General features: G+C 43.2%; 1 protein-coding gene across 1 annotated transcript in view; it reads right to left on the bottom strand.

Annotated features, from left to right (window-relative positions):
* The window catches only part of rnf13 (ring finger protein 13), a 68,618-nt gene that overhangs the window by 18,273 nt on the left and 24,380 nt on the right, over window positions 1-25,965 (bottom strand). The gene's annotated exons all lie outside the window — the stretch shown is intronic.

Raw genomic sequence — 25,965 nt, 5'->3', positions numbered from 1 at the left:
TCTGCTCAGAGGCTTCTAGCAATGCACAAGTCATCCTCCAATAAAAGGTACAACATGGTCACTAATATTAGCCTACAAATGAACCACTTCCAGTTAAAGGATTCTCTCTCCTGCTGATATGAACTCATTTATGACCTGGCCTTGCAATGTGAATTCCCAAAAGGCCAATAAATACTTCAGTTTTCTGCATTAGCAGTCAGAGAGGACAGCAGAGACCACAGAGAGGAACTCTGTGGCTTCACGGTAGCATCCAGCAACATGTTTACGGCCTGTTTACCAGAGGGTTTTCAAGAGACGTGATGTTTGCATGTTTGTTCTCCTCCATGATAAACACTGACGGCTCATCAGAGCTGGCTGAGCTGTAACTGAAGATCCGAAACAGAAGTGTTTTGATGATCGGTAAAAAAGCCACAGGGCCAGGCCAAAGGCGTTCTATTAAAGGAGGGTATGAAAAATGCTTAAAATCAGCACACTTTGCTCAGTTTAAAAAACATGTCACATTTCAACCTTCCTGACTTTCTTGCCGTCACCTGTCATTGTTTAGATGTGCTGCAGGTTCCTATTTTATATAACAGAGAAGCAAAACCAAACAAAACACTTGAGGCCAAGCCTGCTTACTCATGACAAGCTCTGACTATCTGCTAAGAATAATTTAAGGCACAACCTGTAATCCAAACACAAACCAAAGAGCAACATCACCACTAAAACTCCAAAAACAAGGCTAGAAACTGCTGCTGCTGTTTTTCTTTTTACTTGGCCGGTCAGACAAGTAGGTCAGAAGTTAGTTAACTGTCCTGATAAACAACTGTTTTATCCACCTTGCTCTCAAACTGCTCAATACATAGTCAGAGTTTTGCCCACATCCTTGAACGGCACCCAACTAAACTCCTGTTTCCAGGATAACTGATATGCTTGCTTGCAGCTCAAACTTTCTGTCCTTACCCGCCACCATCTTCTTGCAATTTCCTGATTGGTACTGTATATGTGCAGCCCTTACCAGGAACAAGAAGGAAGCGAGATGGCTCGCTCCTTAGCTACCCTCATAAATCAGCTCTGGGAAAAATCTATCCATCCATCTTCAACCGCTTATCCGAAGCCGGGCTGCAGGGGCAGCAGGCCGAGCAAAGTATTTCGGACGCCCCTCTTCCCAGTAATGCTTTCCAGCTCCTCCTGGGGGACCCCGAGGTGTTCCCAGGCCAGATGAGATATGCAATCCCTCCAGCGTGTTCTGGGTCTGCCCCGTGGCCTCCTACCGGTAGGACATGCCCGGAACAACTCTAACGAGGAGCAGCGACTCTAGTCCGAGCTCCTGCTAGATGTCAGAGCTCCTTATCCTATCTCTAAGGCTGAGCCAAGCCACCCCACGGAGGAAACTCATTTCGGCCTTTTGTATCCGCAATCTCATTCTTTTGCTCACTACCCAGAACTCATGAGGGCTCGACAGTGCGAGCGTTTCACTCGCATTTGTGACTAAAAATAGGTGTGTGCGAACTGTAAAGAATATTTAGGGGCACATGTGCGCATAAAAAAAATCAGCTGAAGCAGCCTATATTTTTGTAAATAAAAAAATATGATAATCTAACCGCAAATGTTGGAGGAACTCCAGCCGCCTTCCCTCTTCCCTCTTCCCCGTGTGACACGGTTAAGAGCCACACCGCCCGCGGAAGCGCCGCGAATAGCTTCGAAGCGCCGAGAAGTGAAGCCAGTTTCCTTTCGGCGCCCATGTTAACCGATTGTGTCATCCACACCGGCCGTGCCGCGCAGCTCCGCCACCGGCCCTGCAGCGATCATTTCGGCGTCTGGTCTATTTTCTGCGCGAGCCGCGAGCGAATGTGTCAAGCTGGGTAGTTACCCATGATGGAAAAACAGCCCCAAATGTGATGGAAACAACAGCGGGGAGCAGAACCGCTTGTCGACCAGTGTGGAGAAATGTGCGTCTGATGTGAACTGAAGTGCTCTGGCTCGCGGGAGAATTTTGGTGCGCTGCACTTCGCAGGCAGGGCAGGCCCTGGCGTAATGGGTGGTTTTCCAAGCCACTGTTGGCACAATGAATATAACGGCCGGGCTCCACCGGGCACCCCCCGACAACCCCCATCTGTCGCGCGACAACTCTCTATTTTACGCGGCCCTTCTATTTTTGTTGCGCTACGCTCCCCTACGCCACCCTCCAGCAGATAAAAACTACATGAAATAGTGTGCTAAACGAGCACAATGTGTTTTTAAATGAATAAACCATTATCAGAGGTGATACGTGATGATTTTTTTTTCACGCATTTACCCATGTTTATCCGTGACATTGTGTAAATGTCCGTGGCGGACATTTGAAAGCGAGTAGATGACAAACAGTACAGTAAACTTGTAGATAACTCAAATATATGTAATAACTTAGGTGGAAAATGCTTTAACAGTTCTTTCTGCCTACATGCAGCCTCTCGGCTCAGCATTAAACAACCCCGCTGGCTTCTCTACGTGTCGCTTCCGTACGCAGTCAGTGGAGCCCCAATGAATACGCCGCGACGCTATGCTGACGTGACGCTTACGTTTGCAGCCGGTGGAGCCCGGCCATTAAGTCCCACTGTCGGCAGTGTGGAAATATGTCAAAGTGTGGAGGAGATGGACCGGGAAAAGCGGCAGACCTCCGGGGAGGCCTGCTCCGTTCTCCCCGCAGTTAGGGACCGTTTGCCACGGTACTGCTGCTGGGCAGGCTGGAAATAATCCTGCAGAGTTTCAGAGGACCTGGACAATGTTTTAGGATAGTAATAACATTATATAAGATAATCATATTGCAAAGATAATATATATAAGATAATAACATTAAAGACAAAATTAAATTGCAATACTTTTTCAAAACTTGATGATTTTACCTTTCTGTACGTTTTGTATACAAATTCATTAAATAATTTTGCTTGTAAATGTCTATTTGCATCACGTTTATTATGGAAAACACATTATTTGATCAATTTAGTGGTTTGCTGGTAGATTTTCAGAGTGGAAGGACGAACGACAGACCTTTTGGCGTCATCTACTCCAAAAGTGCAGCTGCAGGCTACCAGTAAGCTATGCTGCGTTGTGTTTAAAGTGTTGTTTTACTTTTCTTCAGACTTGTGCAAGTAGGTGAGAGTGTAGACCAAAAACAGGGGGAATCACTGCGGCCAGTCTTATAATGTTCGGGAAAACCCTGCTGTTTATTCTGGCATCATGTTGGTGATGTGATTATTGAAACAGGCCCATGTGGACTTGATCAATTTACATTGTGCCCCTAAAGTTCTTTGTGCGCCCCTTACTTTTTCAACTTAGGAGCACATGTGCTCCTTGGGAAAAAAGTTAGCGTCAAGCCCTGCTCATGACCACAGGTGAGGGTTGAGACGTAGAAGGACCAGTAAATCAAAAGCTTTACCTTCTGGCTCAGCTCTCTCTTCACCACAACTGTCCGGCACAGTGCCTGCATCACTGCAGATGCTGCGCCAACCGCCGATCCATCTCATGCTCCATTCTACCCTCACTCGTGCATGGAAAAAACGATGTGTCCAATTCATTTTTACCTTCTTCTAATTCAAGGTCAGATGTTTGTCATTTTGGTTTGAATCAGCTGACAAGCAAACTAATTCATTGTCATTAATCATCAAAAATTTGAATACTACAATACTGTTTATTATAGTTTATACATATAAAGATTATTTCACTTTTCACAAACCAACACTGCATTTATGACAACTGAGATTTCTCTGTTTGTAAGCCATGTTGTTTTGGCCCATCATACTTTCTTCTTTTTAGTTTGTAGCCTTCTTAGGATAAATACTGGCTATGATAGCACTCACTTTTCCATTTTGGCAAAAGGTGCCGTCTTGTGTATACCTATGCACACTTGTGTGTGTTAAATGTGTTTAAACTATTACATAAACATGCCACTATGTCCACACTCCCATTAATCATAGATGTGCCCCCCCCCCACCGCCTCTTCAGAAAAAAAAACTTAAGCCTCTCGCTGCTGCATAAAAACAGATGCTACACGTTCACTATGCGTGTGTCGTTCTGAAAGGCAATTTATTTTTCCTTTTATATCTGTCAACACCTATATGTTCAAATTTACGAAACCCAGGAGACAGGGGATGTGTCAAAGTCTGCGTGGAGGCTCGATTATTCTGGACAAACGCTGCCAGAGCTTTTTATTCTCTCAGCTGGAAGCCCAGAAACATAGATTGAATGCTATATAACACAGTAACTAACAAAGCAATTTCGCAAGAAAGTTGCATAAACAGAAATAAACTAAATGTGTCTGCGGGCCCTTATGAATCTTAATCAGTGTATGTGTGGCTGTTTTATTGACTAGAATACTTTGACTTTAGGTATTTATAGGCAAACACAAATCCACTATCTGAAAAGTTAAAAGACAGGTGTCCAAATCCTGTAAAATCTAAAGTTAAAACATCATTTGGCAAAAGTTACTGTGCATCTTTTTCACCTAAACCTTTAAATCTACAGCAGGTTGTGCGTTCAGAATAAAAAATGCTCTGCTGAAGACACTAAAGTAAGATTCAAACAGGGCTCCTTCCAGCCATAGAGGGCCTTGTGTGCTGCATCGTGGATGCAGGGGAAACTGATGTAATGGGGATCTTCCATCTGCAAGGCTGTTTTTGTGGCTTAGCGCAGCACAGAGGCTACAGTATCCTGTACAGCCATTGTTGTGGCCGATTGCTCAGAACAGATGTGGTGGAGGAAATAGGATGTGACAATATAATCCTGGGATGAATCATTATGTGTTCTTACACAGGCAGAGATAGACTTTAGATAGTGAGTGTTTCCTCTGAAATTCAAGGGGGAAACAAAGAGCTTCAGACGCATAAATGTCACTCAAACATAATGGGAACGAGGGCAGCGATCCTCCAGTATCAGCGACAATAGTTCCAGCGGGGAAACCATATTCAAAACTAAAAATAACCCTATTATATAGAATTAATGCATTCAGTTTGTTATTGCATATGGAGAACAAAGTTTTGACACAACACAGCCAAACTAAAGAAAAATCAGCCCTAAAACTTCAACAATGCATCAAAAAAACAGAGCTAAAGAACATGATCAGCCTGATTATCAGACTGAACTGCCATTTGATTATCTTAATTATTCTGTCTCATGTTGTGTTCATTTTGGTCACTTTCTGTTGGAGACAGGCTCTTATTGTAGTCATCTGCCTCCCTTTTTGCGTCAGGCTCCTCACAGAACGAGAACATCCCCATCCTATTTTTAGACCCACCTACTAATCTGTGACAGCCTTGGTTGTTTCTCTAAGAAATCTCAGTCAATGAGCTCAACACAAGACCTTTTTAAGTCAGTCTTTTTAGAGCCGCCATTTGGTCGCCATTTCTGTAGGACTTAGAAAATTATTACTGGAGCAGACGCAGGTACAGCAGCCTGAGGTATATTGTCCCAGAAATAATTGCAGTAAATGATACTGTTGTCATTCTGAGACCATTTTATGCCACTGATATAATAATATAATAGCATAATAATGCAAGTACACCCTTTCAACGAGCAATTAACTTTTAATTCTTAAGAACACTCAGACATTGGACTATGGAAAAATATTTAACACATACTTTTTAAAGGCCTTTTGATATATACAGGGTCTCTGCAGGTTTCAACAAGTCAAATTTAAGACTTTTTAAGACTTTTTAAGACCATAATGAATACAATTTAAGACCCATTTCACATCGATAATGGCAAAAAAGTACAAAAGACTTGAAGGAAAATTGGAGGCCCGGAATTACTTGCAAAGTATATGAATTTATTCACAGCTCTTTCACATTGGAATACAAAATGCTTAACCTAACTAAAAACACCAGAAACCTCTCTGTTGTGAACTAATATTTGTTTGGAACTCAGAATAAAAAAAATATTGGTAAACTCTACAGCCAACGGCCATTGTGTGTATGTGTGTGTGTGTGTGTGCGTGTGTGTATGCGTGCACACAATCTCGGAATCCGGGAAGATAGTCTGGAACAGGTCATCAATGTTCTCATTACCAGTATATGACTGGTGCTTAGTTACCGTATGAAAAGTCCATAGCACCTCCGCTTTTAGTGTGGGTGTAGACCCAAACGCTGTCCGGAGGTCGACTGGAGTTGCAGCAGACTGGGTCGCGCTGGACCTCGATGCTCCAGCTCCTGATGTGGAACAATACTGGCTGATTGACAGCGTTTGCTGCTGGCATTTTATGACCGCTTTATGTTTTTCTGATTTGCAATGGGATTCCAATGCCTTGATGCCCAATGTTCCAAGTTTTAAAGTTTTCTTGCAGAAAGTGCAGTGTGCTTCATATATTTTTCCATCCACCAGCTTCAACCATGTATTAAATTGTTCGTTCTGAAGCCACAAATCGCTGAAATTGCACTTACCCATCTATGCAAGTAATTCGGCTTTGCTGTGGGCTTTTGTTAGCAAGTTTTCTCCACTGCTATGCTAAGCTGTCTGTCACAACACACCGCTGCGCGCGTACAGCACATTAGCTGGTGGTGTTCGATAAATTCTGACCGGGCAGCACAGGTAGCCTACTTCAGTTCCGCTTTGTAGTTACGTTATAGCGTCCTCAAAAATCGAAACATTTAAAAGCGAGACTGAAGTTTATGCATGTTTTAAATAAAAGTAACGTCAATAGATTTTTAAGACCTTTCAAAATCGTATTTAAGACCTTTTATGAGATTTTATGAGAATTTTAGACATTTTAAGGCCTTAAATTCAAATTATTGGATTTAAGACTTTTTTAGACTTTTTAAGACCCCACGGAAAAAATTTATATAAAACTAAAGTACTGGTAGCCTTTAATACCAAATCTGGCCAACAAAAATAAAACCAAGTACTGCCCTTGCGACTAGTAAACAAACTTAGTGAAGCTCCAGGAACGCCCAAGTTACCTCTACAAACCAGTCAGTGTGCTCCCAGGCATGGACGGCTTGGTTGTCGAGTGGTTTGCTGGTAGATTTTCAGAGAGGAAGGACGAACGACAGACCTTTTGGCGTCATCTACTCCAAAAGTGCAGCTGCAGGCTACCAGTAAACTACGCTGCGTCGTGTTTAAAGTGTTGTTTTACTTTTCTTCAGACTTGTGCAAGTAGGCGAGGGTGGAGACCAAAAACAGGGGGAATCACTGCGGCCAGTCTTATAATGTTCGGGAAAACCCTGCTGTTTATTCTGGCATCATGTTGGTGATGTGATTATTGAAACAGGCCCATGTGGACTCACACAAATAAACTAACCTGAAAGCACTGAACATTACAAATTAATGATATTCAACATAGTGAATGAATTCAAGTGTGACTATCTTCCTTTAAATCACCGCTGTCTGAAGCCACAGAGGAGCTGCTGATGTTAATTATTACTCAGAGCATGTGCGACCCTCCTGTGGTAAATTAACACCCGACCCAGAACCAGACAGTGAGAGTGAGACCATGATGTGCGGCAGCGGAGACTGTACAGTGTAAAGACAATCAGAAAGATGTGACAGTCATCTGCTCTGTTAAATAACAGAAGCAGGTCGCTCCTTGCTCGCACTAACCTGAGCACCCGAGGGTTGTGTGAGTGCAGTGTGTCAGCCCTGCAGCTCGGCCAAGCCTCTCTATACCAGCATTGTACTCTGTTGTGATGCAAGGAAATCCATTTAGACCTGTGAGGGGTGAACTGTGTGTGTGTGTGTGTGTGTGTGTGTGTGTGTTGTGGCCTACATGGATGCTAATACAGAACAGCACTGTCTTTTGTCTGCCCCTTGTCATTGTAATTTTATGCACAGGCATACGTGAAGCAGCGTGTATGGCAGCCACAGCATTGTGATCCCATGTGTTTTCTTGAGAGGGTGTATTGTGTGGAGGTATCAATGGCTACTGTGTGCGTCTTGAGGCAGACTGTCTGGATAAGTGACACACACACACACAAAATACTGGGTCTGCATATGTGTGTGGGTTTTTTAAGAAAGGAAAGTGAGCTAGGTAGAAGGATTTCTGTCTGTGATTGTAAAACTTTTTAGACTTAATCATTAATCAGGTGCAGACTAGAGCCCTGCACGGGACTGTTTTCTTAATCTTGCTCCTGCTGGACTTCTGACCAGGACTGCCTGCTCCTGCACATTGTGTTTCAGACTGCCTGCTACCATGGAGGTATGAACAGACCCAGATACAGTGTTGGAGGCGGGGCTCGGCCCAGCAAGCACACTAGAGACTTAAAACGCTGGCCAAGCCAGCTACCTCTGGTATAGAGCTCTGCCATCTTGAATGGGGATAAAACGGCTCCTCTAGAATTTCACTCAAAACACTCAAAAAAGTTTCTCCACTAATTTACAGATGTGTCTTTCACAATGTAAGTCAATAGGAAAAAAGTCGTTTTGGGCCAAATGGCATCATGTGACGAGTTCGGCAGTTGTGATTCCACTTTTTATTGCTACTACAAAAATTGGCTTCAAAGCTCGGCACACTTCCTTGGGGCCCGCTCGCTCCTGCCCGCAACAAAGTTTAAGCCACCCACTCCCACGAGATTTGCGTTGAGGGATCCCAATCCCAATGTGGTCCTCTAATACAAACCTGTCTGTATTACCATAGCAAACCTCCCTTTTCCTCCTCTGCATATAAAAAAAAAACAATTTGATTTTTTTCAGATAATTTTGCTACATTGCCCATTATGAGCCACCATACCTTGAATTTGTACCCATGGCAATGCCACTGTACATGCTCAGGTTCAACCTAGTCCACAGTTTTGCTGCTTAATGTCCAATCTGTTCATGGGGTGTGTATTCTTAAAAAGCCAGCAGTTATCCAAGACAGTGTAATCATTGCACTCACACTTAAAGGATATAATTTCTACATTTTTCACCCCACAAAAATCCCAGTTTATTTTTTGACCATTTGCAGCAAAGTTTAAATAGTCGCAATGCCGTCTTTTAGTACAGATGATGATTGTAAAGCAAATTTCAGCCTGTTGTTTGACTGTAGAGCTGCAACAATTAGCCATTTAATTATATGGTCGATCAACAGCAAATTAATTGACAACTATTTTAACACTCGAATAATCATTTAAATACGTTTTTACTCAAAATAGCCAAACATTTGCTGGTTTTGTGCTCCTTAAATGTGGGAATTTGATGCTTTTCTTTGTCAGAGATGATAATAAACTGAAAAGATTTAGATATTTGGACTATTAGTCGGATAAAAAAATACAATTTGCAGACATCATTGAGGGCATTCTAATAAATTTAATAAATTGACATTTCATTGACTGATTGATTAATTGACAAAATAATGGGCAGATAAATTGATTATGAAAATAACTGCTAGTTGCAGCTCAATTTGATGGTTGGCTTTCCTCTTGCTCTCTCCTCTTACATCTCAACCTGATTGTGACTGATTGACTTTTCTTCTTTTCCATTTTCAAGATGTGCTGATTAATTTCCTCAGAGCAAACATGCCATGTAACAATCAATACGTCGTCACCTGAATCAGACAGATCCTGACACTTATCATCTAGTGGTCAGTATAGTTATTAAACAGCTGTGTATTAGCCACCAATTTTGTGTGATGAGGGCGTTAGACATGAAAGTTAGTCCAGGAAGTCCAGTGAGAGTAACAGACTTATGTGTGTAAAGGCTGATCACAGTGGTCTGTAATACTCACAGAAAGTATCTTACAAGTCTAGAAAATTACCAAGGCAGCAAATGAACTCTATTATCATGAAACTGTGATGTAAACAGCAGAAATACAGCTTTTACCTTAGAAAGTATTCTACCAGGAATATGTGCAGCATCTTCCTGGATGATGTCATGTTGCAGCAAAGGTTGAGATGAACTTTTTGCCAGAGCAGCCTGTGTTGGCCTGGGCACTGCGCTACCGGACTGGCTGCATTCAAATCAATGAGAAGGCAGGGATTAAGTTGATCTAAAGGCGGCTACAACTTCTGGCATGCACTGATTTGTTTGATAAGTCAAACCAGACTTCTCTAGTGCTCCATGTAGGATAAATTAAAGTGTTTGACTTGGATGTGGTTATGTGTCTGTAGTGTAGTTTGCATCGTGTTACGTGTCAACTTGTTGGCAGACCAGGTTGTTGGAAATCAATTCATGCAAATAGGAAACGCCTGTAACAGCTGCCACAAGGCAAACTTTGGCCAGCTGTGGCTAAAACGGGTCATTAGTGAACCGGTAAATTTGTCCTGTGACCAATCAAGATTTAGAGGTCATGCTTTACTTCCTAAAATCTACTTTGCAGGTAAAATGTAGGCACTGACAGAAAACAAAAGGTCAGTCTGCTATCCTCTCCACAGACTGGCTGGTCAACAGTTTAGTTCAGGGCCTCTGCAAGGGGATTTTACAGTTAGAGTAAAGAGCCATTTTGGCTGTAGGCTGTCTAGATGCCAGTGTGTGGTGTGGTCTGTCTGCATGGGATCTGCAGAGGAATTCAACCTCTGCTGCTGGCTCACCCTTGTGTTTGCATGGGCAAAGATAAGGACATTCAATGCATTCCTGAGACTGAAGTGAGGCAGAAAAAAAGAGACAGAGAGGCAGAAAAAAAAAGAGGAGGGAAAAGGGAATACGAGATGTGAAACCTCTAGAAATAAAAAATCAATAGAAGGTGAGCGTGTGGCTACAAACACTCAAACACACACAAGCTTACGACGAGAATGCATCACCGAGGTCTGCTTTTTGTACCATCTGCAGACAATCGTGCTGAGCTGCAGCGCCATCCTCCATGTCAATTTAACAGCCTTCATTAAACCACTTAATTGCTGTTTTCCCTGTGGGACCACAAAGAAAAAGCTGCTCTCCTTCAATATCGCATCACTCTGCACACACCCAACTTCATTATGATAGCTTTGTGTGAGAAAACATCAAAATAAAAATGTAGATTTTTGCCATAAATGACCCTCCTAACCTCTTTAGTTTCAGAAAGCTGACAGACCAACATAACAGCCATAGTGGAACAACACTGGAAAAATAAGTGGCTATATGCCTTTCTCAAGGGCATCTTGACATCTTTTGTCATCATGTGACGCCATTACTTGGCTCCAGAAACTCCTAGCTCTGTACTCTCTTTTTCCGCCTTCCAAAGTCCACATTATTATGCTTTGGATTCAAAACAAAGCAGAAGCATAACGACCATGTGAAGCTTGTTTTCTCATCGTGGCCCCCCTGCTGTGTGCTGACCAAATTTTGACTTGGCGTGCAGCACAGACGCTGTAGGTTTTATTCGTAAGGTTGACCAATTATGGATTTTTAAAAGACAGATTGGGCTCAACTTATTTGGCTGTTGTTTTTGGAGCCCTGCGAGTGAACTTGGCGAGCTCTGGCGGCATTCTGTCAGGGGGTTAAAAACACACTGTGACATAAAAGTGACAAGAAAGGCAGCAATTTGCATCAAATTAACACGGCTTGTGATATCAATTAATACTGTGTCTGTATCTCATAAATGTCAGGAAATGTCATGTCAGGGTGTGTTCGTGGTGGCAGATGGAAACTAGACATATTTTTAATTAAACTGGCTTTACTTGAACTGCTGGCCTTAAAGAAATGTCTTCATCAACGCCTTATGTTTATGTCTTTATTTTCTGGTTCCAACAGGTCAAGTCTAAATACAGAACACCACAAGTGGTGGGGCCTCTCCACAAAAAAATGCTGCAGGAAACCCAGATCTGGAAAATGACCCAACTCAACCAAACATACAGTCAGGTCCATAATTATTTGGACAATGATACACTTGTCATCATTTTGGCTCTGTACACCACCACAATGGGTTTTAAATGAAACAATGAATACCTGCTTAAAGTGCAGACTCTCAGCTTTCATTTAAGGCTTTTTTCCAAAAATGTAGTATGAACCGTGTAGGAATGACAACCATTTCTTCACACAGTCCCCCGACTTTAAGGGCTCATAAGTATTTGGACAAACTAACATAATCATCAATTAAACAGTCAGTTTTAATACTTGGTTGCAAATCCTTTACAGTCAATGACTGCCTGAAGTGTTGGACCCATAGACATCACCAGATGCTGGGTTTCTTCCCTGGTGATGCTCTGCCAGCCCTTTACTGCAGCCGTCTGCACTTCCTGCTTGTGTTTTGCCCTCAGTTTTAGCTTCAGCAAGAGAAACGCATGCTCAATTGGATTCAGGTCAGATGATATGACTTGGCCATTGCAGAACATTCCACTTCTTTGCCTCAAAAATGTCTTTGGTTGCTTTTGCAGTATGCTTCAGGTCATTGTCCATCTGCACTGTGAAGCATCGTCCAATGAGTTTTGAAACATTTAGTTGAATCTGAGCAGATAATGTAGCCCCAAACACTTTAGCTTTCATCCTGCTGCTCTTCTCAGCAGTCACATCATCAATAAATACAAGAGAACCAGTTCCACTGGCAGCCATACATGGCCATGACATAACAGTACCTCCACCATGCTTCACTGATGAGGTGGTGTGCTTTGGATCATGAGCAGTTCCTTCCCTTCTTCCTTCTCTTGTCTTCCCATCATTCTGGTAGTTGATCTTTGTTTTATCTGTCCATAGTATGCTGTTCCACAACTGTACAGGCTTTTTAGATGGTTTTTGACAAACTCTAATCTGGTCTTCCATTTTTAAGGCTAACCAATGGTTTGCATCTTGTGATAAACCCTTGGTATTTATTCTAGTGAAGTCTTGTCTTGCTGACAAGAGCAGCAGGATGAAAGCTGAAGTGTTTGGGGCACCATTATCTGCTCAGATTCAATTAAATGCTTCAAAACTCATTGGACGATGCTTCACAGTGCAGATGGACATTGACCTGAAGCATACTGCAAAAGCAACCAAAGACATTTTTGAGGCAAAGAAGTGGAATGTTCTGCAATGGCCAAGTCATATCATCTGACCTGAATCCAATTGAGCATGCGTTTCTCTTGCTGAAGCTAAAACTGAGGGCAAAACACAAGCAGGAAGTGCAGACGGCTGCAGTAAAGGGCTGGCAGAGCATCACCAGGGAAGAAACCCAGCATCTGGTGATGTCTATGGGTCCAACACTTCAGGCAGTCATTGACTGTAAAGGATTTGCAACCAAGTATTAAAACTGACTGTTTAATTGATGATTATGTTAGTTTGTCCAAATACTTATGAGTCCTTAAAGTTGGGGGACTGTGTGAAGAAATGGTTGTAATTCCTACACGGTTCATACTACATTTTTGGAAAAAAGCCTTAAATGAAAGCTGAGAGTCTGCACTTTAAGCAGGTATTCATTGTTTCATTTAAAACCCATTGTGGTGGTGTACAGAGCCAAAATGATGACAACTGTATCATTGTCCAAATAATTATGGACCTGACTGTAATATTCTATGCAAAGTGTGAAGTCACATGGGGGCAATGGTGAACACATAAATCAGTCAGCGTAGATAGTGACAATGCACACTGCAGGAGCTGCTGCTGTAGACTGAATTGCCGTGATGTTATGCTAACAACAATAACTTTCCTGTAGATACCTAGCAGCTGATTTGAATTGCAGAGATATGTAAAGTCTGCAAACTTTTTTGTTTCTGTCGTCATTTTCAGCCGTAACTGTAACATTTTAAGACACATACTCAAACACAGTGGTCTGACCTATCTGACTAGAGTGTGGATACCCAACCCGACTCCGAACCCGGAAATTTTGCTCAGGTTCGGTCTGCTTGACATGCTGCTGTGTTGTGCTATGGTCTATTCAAGTGCGTGAATTGCGTGTTTACGTGACAACGCCTGAATGCAACACAGTGCTATGCTGCGCTGCTGTGCGTGCATGTTTGACTGTGCATAACAGCAGCCTTTTGATGGTCATTTACACACTGTCCATGTGTGATCACAGTAAACAGATAAGCTGTATTCATGATAACAATAACTATGTCAGGTAACAAACTGCATCAGGCTTGGGTTGGATTTGGACTTAACAATCAGAAAGTCTGTCGGGGTCGGGCTGGGCTTGGTTATAACTGTCTCGGACTTGGGTCAGGTTCGGTCAGGAAAATGTGACCCTTGCTTTGCTAGTGTCTTTGATAAACCAAATGTTCCTGCACAAGCTGAGCAATGTACTGCCGTGGACGGGGGCCACAGCAAATACATTTTAGCTGACTAAAAAAAAGTGTATGTACGCTATATTTGGAACATTTTCACTGCTTCATTATACACACTAACTGATCGAGGCAGCTGTAGACCAGATAACTCCCGTGTTCTGCTAAGTAAAATGACTGTTTAAGGCATGGAGTCTAGTGGCTTTGAGATAACAGCTTCAGTTTCCTGTCAGAAAGGGCTGTCTGACAGCAGGGTACAGTACTGAAAAATATTCTAAATAAAGCACATTCATAAACTGATAATAATTTTTTCGGGTGGGCCTTTTTTAGGTAGCTAATGACGCAGGGATTTTCTACCCAGAAGTTATTGTAAACAAGCACCGTGATTCAGTCTATAGCTTAGTTTGTTCGTACAAACCTGCTGAACTCTGATTCTGCAGTAAGTACACTGAGGCCTTGAAGAGTTTACGTGGCCGTCAGCAAGAAGATTGCAGCTGTTTGGAGGCCAACAGCGCTGCACTGTGTATGTGTATGGCGCAGCTTCCTGTGAATGCGTGGGACTGAATGAATGTAAAGGAAGGTGTTTGTGGGGAAAAAAACAACTTGTTTACAATCAACTGTGACATGAAAAAAGAGCATTTCAAAGTAGTTTTCCACCGCAGGTCACTGAACTATTGATGCTTGTCAGTGTGCGTGCGTGTGTGTGTGTGTGTGTACAGATTTATGCGTGTGAGACCTGACTCACATTGGTCACAGTTGACTGGAGGTGTCTAAACGGTGCCACCTGGAACTGCCTGACTTACTGGTGCTGCTGGATTTAACCATTTGGATCCCAAAAAGAGCAGAACACACTCTCTGAATCTGTTAAAAGCTCATTATGCAAACATGTTACATACAGATGAACATTATCTACCTACAGATATGATAAAAATGAGCACGTATGACCTTAAATACACCCGCACACACAGGTTATATCTGCCTTATCACTTGTATACTAGTGTCTGTGAGACTGGTGGCGTGGACAGGGTCTGCTGATAGCATCACTAATTATTGCTGATTCACCACTGTGTGTGTGTGTGTGTGTGTGTGTGTGTGTGTGTGTCAATAACTACTGCATCTTCACTCCTGTGTGTGTGTATCCGCTGCCAACACTGCACAGTCTCCTCATGCAGTGCTGCAGCTAAAACACATCGACTTATCTTCCCTGCCTCTCCCTCCTCTTACACAACTGACATCTCTTTGTCCGCAAATCCCTCTCTTCCTCTTTCTCTCCTTTGCTTTTCTCTCGCCCTAGGTCCTCTTACCTCCACCGTCTGTTTTCCAGTTCATTTTTCTTCCACACTCCTGCCCTACAGAGCTCAGGCAGTAAAAATGACCAGTGTGGAACCTGTTGCAGTCACTGGTCTAACATTTGCATACTGACCTCAGCTTTGTGTAAATGAGTCCGAGCAGCACAGCACACATTTCTCACACAACATTACAGCTGATGTTTTAAGTAGATGAACTAGTCCCCAAGTTTTAACACAAGATCAGCCTTTTTTGGAATTTGAATCACATATTACATTGATATTACAGTAGATAGTACTATATGTCAACTAATTATTTCTTTAACAACTCTTTAGTCTTTTAAGCATATAAAAACATTTCAGATGAAGTTTCTTTGACTTTACATTTGTTCTTTGGACTCTGCATTATCAAGCCAAGGGTCAGACATTGGTTAATGTTGGGTTGAAGGTGAGTGTCTGTTGCAATAGTTTCCAGTACAGTTGCCAGTAATTGACTCTTGTCGGCCCTTGTCTGCTTTTTCACCCGATTCAGCATGCTATATCAGCGTCACAGATGGCGGAGCACATTGGTGAATGAAATCACTTTGATTCTGGTTCATCTCAGCACATGAAAAGGGAAACGGAAGTGAGGAAAGTAAACAAACAGCGAAAGTCAAAAGAGCGTGAGAACAAAACAAACTTGTTATATGTTTATTCATTTAGCTCTTTAGCATAAACATGGTAAATATTCTTTGCTCCTTCAACATTGGGTTGTGTTGTTGATGTTCCTACTGGCTGACTAGCATCGTGAATGTGCCCTGCCAGTCTTTCAGTTTCCTTTGTTGTATGACGAACACAGACCACCGCCACCTGCTGGTATGGGGAATTATTTCCTTTCATGTAGGCGCAGAATGTACGTGCTAGTTGGCTGCTGGCTGTAGTCTTTGCGATGTGTTCAAGTCCAACTTTTTGGCTGAGACACAGGCAACATGAGGCGACGCATCACTAGACCTTTGTTGCTACCAGTTCTTTGTTTTCAGTTTGGTTTATCTGGCCTTTTATACATTATTATTATACTGCTGCTCTTTTTGACAGCAAATCACGCTGCCGTTGCTTATGTCTCACTATTACAGCCTGGTCCGCTCCACCACGGGTTCAACACTTGCATCTAGGCTAATTCATCCTCTTTATCTCCTTCCTCTCCACCTGCAACTTTATCCCTGTATCCATCCCTTTACTCCTCCTCAACCTCCTCTACCCTCTCCTCCTCACCAGACCTGAGCAAATCAAATCAATTTTATGTGAACTGCTCAAAATAAACCTCGAGTCTCCAGGAGGAAAAACTGACAACACATGAGAAGCGCCTGATTTGCATATAGACAAGGCAGTTGGAGGTCTGTGAAAGTACACCTCCACAGGTTCTCCCTTAACTGTATCAGATACAGCTAAGCCCTGCTGCGCTCCTCTGTTTGGACAGCAGCTCCCAATCAGGTCCTCATTTCCCCCTCTCTCCTCCTCCCTTAACTGACTCTCCTCTGGCTCCCATTTTTTCTACCTTTATATCTTCTCCTATCCTCTCATTCACTCTTATTTCTCCTCACGTTCCTGTCTTCTCTCCCCCACCCCTTCTGTCTTCCTCTACACAAGCTTTCTCCTCCCACCCATTTTCCTCCTCTTGCCACCCTTCCTCTTTTATTCCTCCTCCCCTCTCAATTCCCCCTCCTGGCCCAAACTCCCCTTCTTTCACTTCCTCTTCCCTACCTACCTCTTCTCTAAATTTAACCTCCTCCTTCTCTCCTCTCTTTGCCCTCATTACCCTTGTTATATCACCACGACTGCCAACTTCGCCATAATTCAGCCCGGCCCCTTCTCTGATATTTCCACCCTCCCTCCCTTGTCTCTTTCTCATCCATTTCCACCCCTTCTCCTTCATCCCACCCTCCCTTCTCTCTCTCCTCAGTGTTTCAGAGGAATGCTGCACGGAGCAGAGCAGGGCTTTAGTTTCAAGGTCCAGACGGCTGATTAGATAAAGAGTTCAATAAAACTGCAAACTGCAGGGAGAGGCCATACTGATAACACGGCACAGCTGCAATTCATGCAGCCCACTTCCTGGTGTATGAAAGACACATTTGTACTACAGGTGTCATAAAGATAACATATTTCAATGATGCTGCTTTGACCCAATTTATTGGTATAATTTCTTTTTTTTTTGTATGTTTTTGATTTTAAAAATGTTTTCAAATGTTTTTTACTGATTTTGGACAAAAGCATTATTGTCCTGAAGCACTTTGTAACCCTGCTTCTAGAAAGTGCCGTATAAATACAGTCTTACGTACTTATTTTCAACTATGAATGTGGTACCAATTGCTATAGCATATGTAGCCAAATCACCGCTGTTTGCATGAGGGCGAGGAAACTTTTGTGCTCACGAGTAACTGGATAAATAATTTAAAGATACGTATTTGGAGAAATTTACAAGAACATACACAGTTTGATCTGCAATTAAAACTACTGGTGCCCACTGTGTGTGTTCGCCCTATAGGCCAAAGGGAGCAGGTTGAGCTGTTTGTTGCCACAACACATTGCAACAGACATAACAGCTCAGAAAAACGACAGAGCCTCATGAGATATGGCTGCTGCCCTCCCTCTCTCCCTGTTTCTCTCCCTCTTACAAACTCAAGCTAGTCATACATCCAGTCAGCCATAGTCATACCCTGTCATAAGACTGAGTGAGCGTGTGCAGGAAGCTTGATCATTGTTTGAATAAAGACTGAGGCCTGTGTGTGTGTGTGTGTGTGTGTGTGTGGCTCGGGGGCTGTGAGGTCACCGTGGCACAAACAGGCCACACAATAAAATGCACTTACTGAAAGGCAGAGGTAGGAAGCAAGGTTAGATGGGAAATTACCAGCCACCAGAACCAACGCTGACCAACTCAGACTGTAGCCGGTAAAAGCAAACTCACACTAAACGATGTTAGGCTTACTCTGAAGCTGACTGGACAGATTATACTGTTACAGAGTCAATAAGGTCCTTGTGACCACTCCTGACTCACTGAGGTCTTTTCAGACAGGTTTGATTTGTTGATGATATATACTGAAGGAGAAGGAGCTGGTGGCCACACCTTAAGATAAGCTGAGGGACTTTCACCTCCATCTTTTTCCAGGTTGTTTTTCTCTTCGCTGGATCCCAGCAGCAACATTTCAATTGGATGGATCGGCTGTCAATCGATGGCACTTTATAACCTGTCACAGTCGCAGATTACATCCCCACACGTACCAGATTTTGCTTCCCGCAGCCTGTTTCCACTCAAAATAGATAAAATAAACTTTAATGTAGTGTAGAGAAAAATACATGGATGAAGCTCCTACAACTGTTGTGATTACAGAAATGAATAAAATCTAAAATATATGTTCGCAAGTCTGTCTAACATGAGTGCTTCACATAGCCTAACAACACTGGTCACAGCCCGCCTCATGCTTGATTTTGGGTTTTCTCCACCCCCTCCTGTTTGAAATAATTAGAGAAATTTATTTGCATCTGTAGTAAAGATCCAGGCAGCAATCAAAGAGGAAGTCACAAAAAAGTGTCTTTTGCCTTATGCCGCATTCACATGGAATCAGGCAGACGGGAGACATCTCCTGGACGGAACGCAAAATGAGACACATGTGACACGTGATTGTTGCTATGGCGATGTTAAGCTCTCTAAGATAATAAAGCAATTCATAACGTTACGTTTCATATTACGTACCTGGTATTCCACCCAGCTCTGCACTAATCGCGTCCCATATGTACGCCTTCTTGGAAGCATCACGGTAGGCTTTTAAAGTTTGGTCATATAATTCTGGGTGCTGCTGCACCAAAAGCACTAGCTTTTTCGTTGTTGAATTCAGCCATGTTTTCTTTTCTGTTTTGGAACGACATCATATCCGGTTGAGTATTCCGTGGCCGGTGAACGGTAAGAGTTAAAATATTTTAACTTTGGACGGCATTGCCGTCTACCATTGCCGTGGATGGTATTCTCTGCTGGCCTCGCCCAAGTTTTACCGTCCTTCTCTCGTCCACTAACATGACATCCGGTTTGCCGTTTGCCTGATTCCATGTGAATGCAGCATTACTCACCTCACCTGAACCAGGCCTTTATCAAACACAGGAGCTTATTTAGTACATTCTGTCATGGCTATGTTGTTATTAGGTATGTCAATGGTTAACCCATAATCAGTTAATTGCTGAGAATATTTTTAACCGGTTACGCATTTCAGTCTATAGATTTTTAATTTTGCTTCTCTTCAGTTCACTGCACTGTGCACCACAGATGAGAGCTTGCTAGCAGCACTAATCATTTGGCGATTACTTCAAGGAACACTGCCGACCCAGTAGCATTTCTGTGAGAACATTGTGCCCACACTACATTCTCCCTCCAGGTCACCCTGGTGAGCAAGCGGCTCAATTTCAAGCCACAAACCACCTTTAGCATCACTGCTAGCTCTGTTAGCACCATTAGATGTGTCAACACAGCTAGTGGCACGAAGACAGTTTACAACGCTAAAGGGGTTTTCTGGCTCAAAATGAACCTGCTTATCTATCAGGAGAACACATAATGGCCACCATGTTTAGGAATCTCCGAATGAGCAGAGCCGCGAGCTACCTCCCACCTGACCTCTGCAGTGCACAGTGCAGAGAGGCCAAGGCTAACGTTAGCTCACCAGTGGAGACTGGAGGATGGGCAGTTGGCACTATGTTTACACATTTAATCAAAGTCAGATGGCTGCCTGTCAGCAAAGCCAACAGAAAATAAAACAAAAGGTGAGACATTCACATCACAAAACATTACATTTTTACCACCTCTATATGTATAGCGCTTTGGAATACAGCCTAAAGCTTATATGTTGATGATGCACTAGACTTCAAGGAAAGTGGCTTTTATATTTCATGTCATGGCTGATCTAATCTTCCTCCATCATCTGCCCCGACCTTTGTTATTCAAGTATTTGAATACCAGCTTCTATTTGTAAACTTGTGACGCAGGCTGAAATCACACAATATAAACAAAAACTTTGATAAGGACACCTTAAATTAGAGCTGTGACAAAGACATACTGAAGAGGGAACATTTTACAGTTGGTCAGCGCTCTCTGTTGGACATCTCTGTGTCTAAATGATCTCAAACATATCATATGCAACTTCTTGTTATATTAGCCTGACATATTCATCGGTCAAACTCCAGTCTGTATCATAGCTGTACAGTGTTGCAATAAACTCGTCTGGTAAATGTTTTTGAACGAGAGGATTGTTTAGAGTATGATACCGATCCCTGCCCTGTCACATGAAGTTCACAGCTTCCTGAGAGGACAAAAAGCATTTAGAGCAGACTGGACGTTTAGTCTGAGCTGCCCAGTGCCAGGCAAAGTTTGGATTGTCTCATGGCATGACCTACTGTTCGTCTCAGATGGGGAATTTTCCACCAGACAAAAGCTGTCATCTCTAACATCCACTGGGTGCTTTCACACAATACTCTAGTCGACCAATTATCATACTGATTTATGTTCCTTTAAAGTGGCTGCAATTGATGTTCTTACAACAATGTGTCATGAAAATGTGAAAGGGGTCAGCTGTAGTGACAAACCTGCGGAGAATTATCAGCTAAAGTTGCAGTTCCCTTCAGCTTAACGAAGCTTTACAGTAAGTTTCAGATCATTGTTTAGTTGTCAGGTCCAGATTAACTTTACTGTTTTGGTTCATTTCACAGCACTGCATAGCAGGCAACTAAAAACCCACAGTTCACCACCTGCTCAGCATCAACCAGCAGACAAGCACGGGGCAAGATAAACAAAATGGGGACCCACTCATTGAGAAAAAACCTCTGTAGTGCTGCTATAAAGGTCTAAAACTCCACAGAGAACCTTATGGGTGGCTAATGTTAACAAAGGTCAGCAAACTTTATGTGCCCTAGACGTTGCTAAATAACAGACTTTACTGAGTCACTCTGTTGACTTTGTGACCCCTCTCCATTTCTGCAACTGTTGCACTATGTTTTAGCATTTGTCATGACCCTATATTGGTCAGCTGTAGCCACAGTCGCATTAGATTAGGTTTATTTCTTTTTTTCCCCCCACTAGCAACCTAAGGGGCTGTGCCCACCGAAGCAATTTTTTTCCTGAGGCCAGCATATTCTTTAAATTCTTTGCAATGGGAGCACCACAAATTGACATTGTGCAACAAATGTCAGCAGTATGACGAGGTGTTGAGTGTCTGATCTCTACTGAGCGATGCATGTTTGGCGTTTTTTCTGCGCAACAAGATTTTAAAAATGTTCAACTCTGGGTAGAGCACTGCGCTCATCACTGTCAATTTTTACCCACTCATTCAATCACAGTGGAGGAGTGGCGGGACAAATACCACGAAGACCAACCATGACATCCTACATGTACGAGTGCTGAACAACAACAATGGAGGTATGTTTCCTCTCATGAAACCACACAGGCCGGCGGGACACTCCTCTCTCCCTACGTGCTCCAGCCTTCACTTCATCCAGAGCAAGTATCCTGCCTTGCGCCGACATTTTTACTTCCGCGGATATTCCAGATCATAGCAACCAGACGCAACCAAAAAGTCTCAACTGAAAAAATGCTGCACCTCCAAAGCGTTCTCAACCACTCCCAGCTAGATATTTACTGAGAAGCGCCTGGTGTTTTCAGCTGGGAAAAAATGCTTTGGAGGACATGGGGCCCTATTCTTGTTCTTCTTCTTGAAAACAATGACAGATAGAGGGCAGCAGAGAGATTTAATGCTTGATAGACAGCAAATAAGAAAAAGAGCAGAAAGAGGGGAACAACGTGATCCCACAGAGCTCCGCATATCTTAGTACATGTTACATAACTAGGACATTATGTCTCAATGTATGTAGACCTGCTGTGTGTGTGTGTGTGTGTGTGTGTGTGTGTGTGTGTTATTGGAGGGCAGCAGTGGGCCACAGAGACAGTCTGCAAAAACTCTTGCTAAGGGAGGCATGGGAGGGTGGAGAGGGAAGGAAAATGGTATTGAGTTTCCTGTTCACTCCCCCTCCTCTCCCAGAGAGGTCATAAAGGTCACGAGTGAGCAACCCCCACCACCACCACCTCAAAGAATCTCAGTATACAGGAAGTGCAAACCCTGTCTCTCTGGAGATTTATTTTATAAAAGGAACGGCCATAGAGGAATGCTTCCCTCTCTCTCTCTCTCTCTCTCTCTCTCTTCCCCTCTGTCTCACACACACACACACACACACACACAAAGAGCGAGTGTGCCTATTAACACCCCTTCACATGATTCCCTTAACCCCTCACCATCTCACACACTCTCTCGACATTCGACCTCCTCTCTGTCATGTCTTATCGCTTAACGCACACACAAACACACACACACTGTATCTATCACACACACTCTCTCTTACGCACACACGCTCTGCGGGTGGAGGAGCCAACACTTGATGGAGGGTTAAGTGGCTGAGTGTCCGTTTTATTGTCCATTACGACCATGGACCCATTAAAACTCTGCGCTGTTGCTGACTGGATGCTAATGGCTAAATGCTACCAAGGAGGCTGTGCAGCAACAGAAAGAGATGAGAGGCAATGAATCGAAACAGCGGGCATGTTGGGGGTGACACCCCTGCACCACACACACAGAGACACACAGGCGAGTGTGTCGTCTCAGTCAAGATGGAATCTATTATTCCTTTGTTTCCCTGCAGCTTCTGGAGGGAACTGAGCCCAGCTAAGAGGAGGGAGGGAGGGAGGGAGTGTGTGTGTGTGTGTGTGTGTGTGTGTAAGGAATTCAAGGTAGACAGCTGAAAGCTAGTGACAAACTGAGTGTGTGTGCAAGAGGGGCAGAGGAAGACAACAGTAAGAGGAAAAAGCAACTAGAAGAGTGATGGAGAGACAATGACTGCCAATGGCAAAGGGAGAAGCAGAGGAAGCTATGAGTGTGTGTGTTTGTGTGTGTGTGTGTGTGTGTGAGAGAGAGGAATGGGGCTTTTCCACTGGCACTTGTGGCCACGCTGAGTCAAACTATGCCACAGTGATTTTTGTTTCCGTTACCAGTTTAAACGCGGCGCGTAGTGCTGAGTTACTTTACTGTTTCATGTTTGCTTTCAGCTGTATAGGAGTCGTGTTAAGTTACTGCCAATGAAAACACATCTGATTTTGCTGCTTCACAATATAAGCTTTTGAGTAACAAAATATCAGGAGTGTTTTATTCTTAAGTATTTATAGGAAATGAAATGTGATTATCACAAAATTAGCTGAACTTCTTAACAGCTTTACTTGAATAAAAACAAGTCTGGGAACACTGCAGGGAGAAAGAGTGCAAGCAGAAACAGAAACGGTGAGGTGTTAGATGAAGAGCTGCAGACAACAGGCTCTTAAGCCTTCTTTCCATCAGGCAGTTCGGTTCAATTCAGTACTTATTAAAACAGTTATTTCTCTGTTTCCATGGTGAAATGTTGTGGATGGTACCGATAGAACCGTGCCATACCATCCCCATGTTTTCGTCACAGCAGCAGTTTGCTGGGTTTTGAGTCGAAGGGTGGATAACTGATCAGTCCATACAATAAGACTGGAGAGTGCTCACCTCCAACAGGTAAAAAAAAACACTCGAAGCAAATACACTGGGCACTTTAGCTGTAGATCAGTCCGCTGCTTTTAAACCTCATCTACTCAAAGGAGTCATCAGTTAGAGACACACCTGCAACGGGGTGGCCCTGCTGTAATGGAAATGTAAATTAAGCAGACTCAAACTCAGTCAAACCAAGTCAAGCCAAGCCAGAAAGTGTATGATAAAGGCTCATGAGAGCACAAATATAAGGGAGCCAGAAGGAACAGAGGGGAAGAAACCAAGGGGAAAGGGAGAGGCAAAGAATAGATCGAAAAGGAGAAAAAGAAATACAGAAAAGACAGAGACACTCCATAACACACAAACTTCAGACAGGGTGTAGTTTCCAGCCCTCAATCACACCCCAGTTTATTGTAATAACCTTCAAAGTGTGCCTTTTTAAATCATAAGAACTTTAAGAATATGTGGTAAACACATGGATGTATTAAAAGAGCCATATTTACCACATGGAGTACACCCTGCAGCCAATGTGTCCCAGTGGCCAACTACAGTACTGCAACAAAAAAGCTTCATGCAGGCCAAAAGGCTTTTTCCCAATAAACTGTGGACCTATGATCAGACCTGTACCCACGTAGTTACTGTCAAAGCCTGACCTGAGTCTGAACCACAGCAGCAGTTTTGGGCCCGAGCCCAATTAAAAACCTGACTTCCCATTGTAAAATGCTGAGAAAATACAGCACGGTCCAAACCTGGTGAAGTCTGGTCAAGTCTGACATACAACTGGTTTGCATTTTAACCACCAGGCCTGTGGGCACACCCTATTTTGGGCCATCAAGACTTAACATTTGTTAAACCTTCCCACAGCCTAGAAAAGATACTTTTCCTGCATTGAATAGTCTCAATGTAAAGTCTGAGACAAGCGGCCCATGGAAGAGACACTAACATGTGTGTGTAGCCGTTTGCACAGTGCGGAAGCAGACAACAAAAAGAGAAATGTCTGGCATATGATCTGGAAAGAATGAGTTCCCTCGAGGTATGCCGTTTTCGCCTCTCATAACACATCAAGTGATAAGCACCATGAAACAAGTACCAAATATTTCTACTCAACAGTCAACTAAATTTTAAGTAAGCAGTTAAAAATTGTTGCCTCACAACAACTGACCTTGCAATCAACTTTCTCACGAGAGCAGATGGAGTGAGAAGCAATTAAAACAAAACCAGACGGTGTTGACTTGTCACAGTAATGCCAAGAGATGATGAACAAATATAGAAGAGATGGAAGGACAAGAAGCATCATCTTCTTTGCAACAGGAATCATCAGAGCCCTCTGAAAAGTATACTGTGCAGGATTTTCCCAAAACAAGACTCATACAAAAGTAATCCCTTTAAATTATTACTTATGACCTGCTAGGTGTGTGTGGCGCTGTACTTATCTGCAGAGGCTCTGCCCTCTGCCGGTATTTTCTTCTTATTTTGCTATGTTCGGGACGTTTAGGGGTACAGCAGGCAGGTGAGATCGTAACTTTATAAAAACAGAGCAACCAGGTGGAAACAGCCCTGAAAAATGCAATTATAACGAATCTAGGGTTGGCTTTAACTTTCACTGGTGTTTACAAGGGCTTAGCATAGGTACTCGATAGCAGGTATCGATCAAAATAACCCAGTACCAAGTAGTATCAAAACTTTTCCAGTCAACCAATACCAGCGTTCCATCCTTTTTTTTTTGATGGGGGTCTGATCCCCACCAGATCAACTGACTTTCTCTTGCTGCCGTCTCCAGAGCCGCTTTCACTCAGTTCAGCGTCTGCGTGGTTTGTATGAGCCAACACAGCAGCAGTGGCTAACGTCCAACACTGAACCGTTTTGTCCAAACAAACTCACACTGACACCAAAACAGCTCGACTCTGTCATTTAACCCGTTTATAATCTTTAGGTAACGTTAGCCATGTGATGCTAACAGTTAGCCCTGTCACTGTGCATATGTGTGGCTGGGTGAACTCTCACAACTGTCTGGAGTGGAGCTCACATTCCCACAACAGCCACTACAACCAATACAGTCTGTGGGGTGGTGAAGTTGAGCACAGCTGA

This window comes from Epinephelus lanceolatus, chromosome 6 (genome assembly GCF_041903045.1).
Source record: "Epinephelus lanceolatus isolate andai-2023 chromosome 6, ASM4190304v1, whole genome shotgun sequence".
Taxonomy (NCBI): domain Eukaryota; kingdom Metazoa; phylum Chordata; class Actinopteri; order Perciformes; family Serranidae; genus Epinephelus; species Epinephelus lanceolatus.
Note: the sequence above shows the minus strand (reverse complement) of the source record. Positions and strands in the feature narration are given on the sequence as shown.